The following is a 4,138-nucleotide window of genomic DNA, read 5'->3' on the forward strand; positions in this document are numbered from 1 at the left end:
AGCTGAGTTGCTCTTGCAGAGAGCCAGGATGCACAAGAAAGGCCATAGGATCTCCTTCTGTACTGTAACGATTTTGTTATTCTGTTCTATTCTGTTGTAAAAAGAGAAATTTGGCTTCAACTGCACAATATGCTGGTTAGACCATACCTGGAATACTGTGTATAGTTTTGGTCACAGCACATTATAAAGGATACACATTGGCCTTGGAAACAGGGCAGTGAAATTTCACCAGAATGCAGCCAAGGCTCTAATGGTTAAATTATGAGATGTGATTAATTTAGGCTTGCATTCCATAGACTTTGGGTGGTTAATGGGTGATTTGATTGAGTATTTTAGGGTCAGGAAATGAATGAGGAGGGTAAATAGAGAGAAACGTCTTTTTCACTTGATCATTGTGGACAGGAAGCTAACTAGAAAAATTGTACTCAATTTTAAATGGTGAGGGAGCATTCCTTTTCTCCCAGTGTGCACATTCTGTCATGAATCGACCTGTTGAAAGGCACTGAGAGGGTTTCAGAGCACAGCTACTGAAACATCTGCAGATGGTGAATATCCAGACTCCTTTTGAATGAGTCGAGTGTTTCTGCCCCAACTACCCATTTAGATAGTGAGTTCCAGACCCTCACCACCCTCTGGGTGAAAAGACTTCTCCTCATCTCCCATCTCCCTTCTAACTTTTCTACCAATCACTTTAAATCTATGCCCCTCGTCTCTGATCTCTCTTCCAAAGTAAATAGGCCAGTCACCTCCACTCTATCCAGGCCCCTCAACATCTTGTACATTTCAATCAGATCTCCCGTCAGCCATCTCTGTTCCAAGAACAACCCGAAAATAAATTAACAACTCCATTTCCCATAAGATTTTCAAAGCTGGAGACTGGATTTTCCTTTTCGTACCATTCAATTTTTCGCACTCCCAAGTGCAAATACTTTCCAAAACCGCCTCGCTGTCCTTCGCCTTTCATCATGCCCAGGGATGAGGAAATTCAGTTATGTGGAGATTCTGGACACGTGGCGGCCAAATACAAAGCAGCTGTAAGCTGGAAGGCCACCAGACAAAGGACTGGAAGTAGAGTAAGTGCTGCAACATGTGTGATGAGGACACCTGGACAGGACCTACCCAAAACGCAGCCTCAGTTACACACAGGCAGAAATAATCAGGAAGGAACAGCAAACATGTCTGCTGCAAAGTTCCAAAATGTGAACCACATTGACTCACACAGAGTGAACAGTCATATACACCAAAAGTGACGAAAGCCTAAAGAGAGACAGCCAGGACAAAACAGTGCCACTAATTTGGCTGAGTTCTGTTTCATTTCTGACTTCTTAAAATTTATTTCATGGGATATGGGCATCGCTGGCAAGACTAGCATTTATTGCCCATCCCTAATTTCCCTTGAGAAGGTGGTGGTGAGCTGCCTTCTTGAACCACTGCAGTCCATGTGGTGTCGGTGCACGGACAGTGCTGTTAGGGAGGGAGTTCCAGGATTTTGATCCAATATCAGTAAAGGAACGGTGATATATTTCCAAGTCAGGATGGTGTGTGGCCTGGAGTGGAACTTGCAGATAGTGATGTTCCCACTCATCTGCTGTCCTTGCCCTTCCAGGTGGCAGAGGTCACGCGTTTGCAAAGTGCTGTCGAATTGCAAAGTGCTGTTGAAGGAGTTGTGGTGAGTTGCTGCAGTGTATCTTGTAGATGATGCACACTGCTGCTATTGTGCTTTGGTGGCAAAGGGAGTGAATGTTTGTGGTGGTGGATGGGCTGCCAATCAAGTGGGCTGATATGTCCCGGATGGAGTTGAGCTTCCTGAATGCAGCTCCAATATCATTCAAGTAAGTGGAGAGTATTCCATCGCACTCCTGACTTGTGTCTTGTAGATGGCGGACAGGCTTTGGGGTGTCAGGTGTTGGGTTAATCGCTGCAGAATTCCCAGCCTCGGACCCGCTGTTGTAGACACAGTATGTATGTGGCTAATTCAGTTCTGTTTCTGGTCAATGGCATCCCCCAAAGTTGTTGATAGTCGGGGTTTCAGCGATCATAATTCCATTGAACTGGGGTTCCATTCCCAAAGCGGTTATAATTTGTGTTATATCGGTGACCAATGGTGTACCACAGGGATCGGTGCTGGGACACTTGCTGTTTCTTATATCAGCAGAAAAGCTGCTCAGGTGGAAAGTCCAAAATAAAAGCATCACATGTTAGAAATATTCAGCAGATCAGGCAGCTTATGTCGAGAAATCCTCTTCACTGAAAAAGATCTTTCTCAAACAATTGTGTTAGACTATCACAGCTGATTCAGTGGGACTGTGACTGGATAATGGTGAATACTCTGTGTTGTGGTCACAGCAACTCCAAATCCAGACAGAGCTTGCTTTATGTCTTAAACCGGCTGCTGCACCAACTAATGGAATGCAACAAATAACCAATCCTTACTTCTTGAAAATGAATTTCTTCTTGATGGAGAAAAAAAACTACTGTCTCCTTTTACAGTATTTCACTTACACATGCCTGTGCTTCACGTTCCAACATTCAAACCCGCCCCTTCTCTCAGATTATTCCTTCCACTATTAACACTCACTTGCTTCCATTTCATTTCACTGCGGCTTAGCTGACTGTAACATTCACTTTCACGGTCTTAAAGCCCTTAACATCGCTCGGTTACCACCGCTGTTTCGAGGTTACAAACGTTCCATTCACACCAATGTTCATTTGGACCTTGAACTGAGTCTATACACTTAGGTCCGACCGCTCGGCAGACACATGCTACAAAAGCAGGGCTGGCCTTTGGAAGGTCAGCGGTGGGTTGTTGACAATATTTCTTTGGGGAATCTTCTTTGCCAAGGGATGTGAATTGATGAACTGGGTTTTGTTTTCATGGCAGATGATGTTTTTCTCATGAAATGTGTTCTGTGATGAATTAATGGAGAAAGAAACTGGAACACACTCCCTGAAGGGGTGGTAGCGGCAGGAACACTCACAACATTTAATAAGTATTTAGATGAGCACTTGAAACGCCATAGCATACAAGGCTGCGGGCCAAGTCATCGAAATGGGATTAGAATAGATGGGTGCTTGATAGCTGGCACAGATACGATGGTCCGAAGGGCCTATTCCTGTGCTGTATAGCTGTATAACTCTAAAGTTGATGAGGGTAGCGGTAATGTGATTGATGTTGTGGAGATGGACTTTAAAAAGCATTTGGTGAAATACCACATAATCAACTTGTTAGAAAAATTAAAGTGATGGAATTAAAGGACCAGTGACAGCGCGGATACATAATTTTCTGAGGTACATAAAACAGAGAATAGCGAGAAGAGAAGAGGACTGATTTCCAGGGTGATGGGGAAAAGCTGGATTGTGGGATTAAACTGACTGATTTTTCAAAGAGCCGGTGCAGGCTCAGTGGGTTGAGAGGATTCCTTCTGTGTTGTAAACTACACTGATTCCATCATGTTAATTTTAACATACACTGGGAGATGCAACTCAACTCAAGGCTCAAAGACAATGATTCCCCACAATATGTCTAATTTCAGCAATTGTCTAATGCATTGTACCAATGATTTAATTAGAAGAGCAAGCAGCATCTGAGCTGTGATGGCCGAGTGGTTAAGGCGTTGGACTTGAAATCCAATGGGGGATTTCCCTGCGCAGGTTCAAACCCTGCTCGCAGCGGCTTTGCGTCATTTTTCTTGAGTTGACTACTCACTTTGCTGGTTGGAAATGTTCAAATGTCTCAATATCAATCAGAGATCGTGGATTTGTCATAAACTGAACAAAAGGCAAAAAATGTGTGAGAAATAAACAAACACATCAGCAGAAATGGGAAAAGCAGTTAATATTGAAAAGCGTGGGTGAGCTTCACTGGTGTTCGAGTGGCGTGGGCTCAATGCATTCACTCTCGCGTTCTGGGTTCGATTCCTGGTCAGAAAGTAATCAGTTTTTTTACTGTGATGACAACTCTCACAAACGTGACTGACATTAAAAAGAAACAGCAAATGGTTCGCAACTCTGCCGGTCATAGAGTTATATAGCAGAAAAACACGCCCTTCGGCCAATTGTGTCTGTGCCGGTCATGAAGAACCTAACTATTCTCATCCCATTTTTCAGCACTTGGTCCGTAGCCTTGTATTCTCTGCCG

The 4,138-nt window shown here is 43.8% G+C and overlaps 1 non-coding gene across 1 annotated transcript; it reads left to right on the forward strand.

Annotated features, from left to right (window-relative positions):
• Positions 1-3,588: 3,588 nt before the first annotated feature.
• Positions 3,589-3,672, forward strand: trnas-uga (transfer RNA serine (anticodon UGA)). Its single transcript has one exon. It is a non-coding gene; the product is annotated as a tRNA-Ser (tRNA).
• Positions 3,673-4,138: the final 466 nt, after the last annotated feature.

This window comes from Heterodontus francisci, chromosome 34, assembly GCF_036365525.1.
Source record: "Heterodontus francisci isolate sHetFra1 chromosome 34, sHetFra1.hap1, whole genome shotgun sequence".
Lineage (NCBI taxonomy): Eukaryota > Metazoa > Chordata > Chondrichthyes > Heterodontiformes > Heterodontidae > Heterodontus > Heterodontus francisci.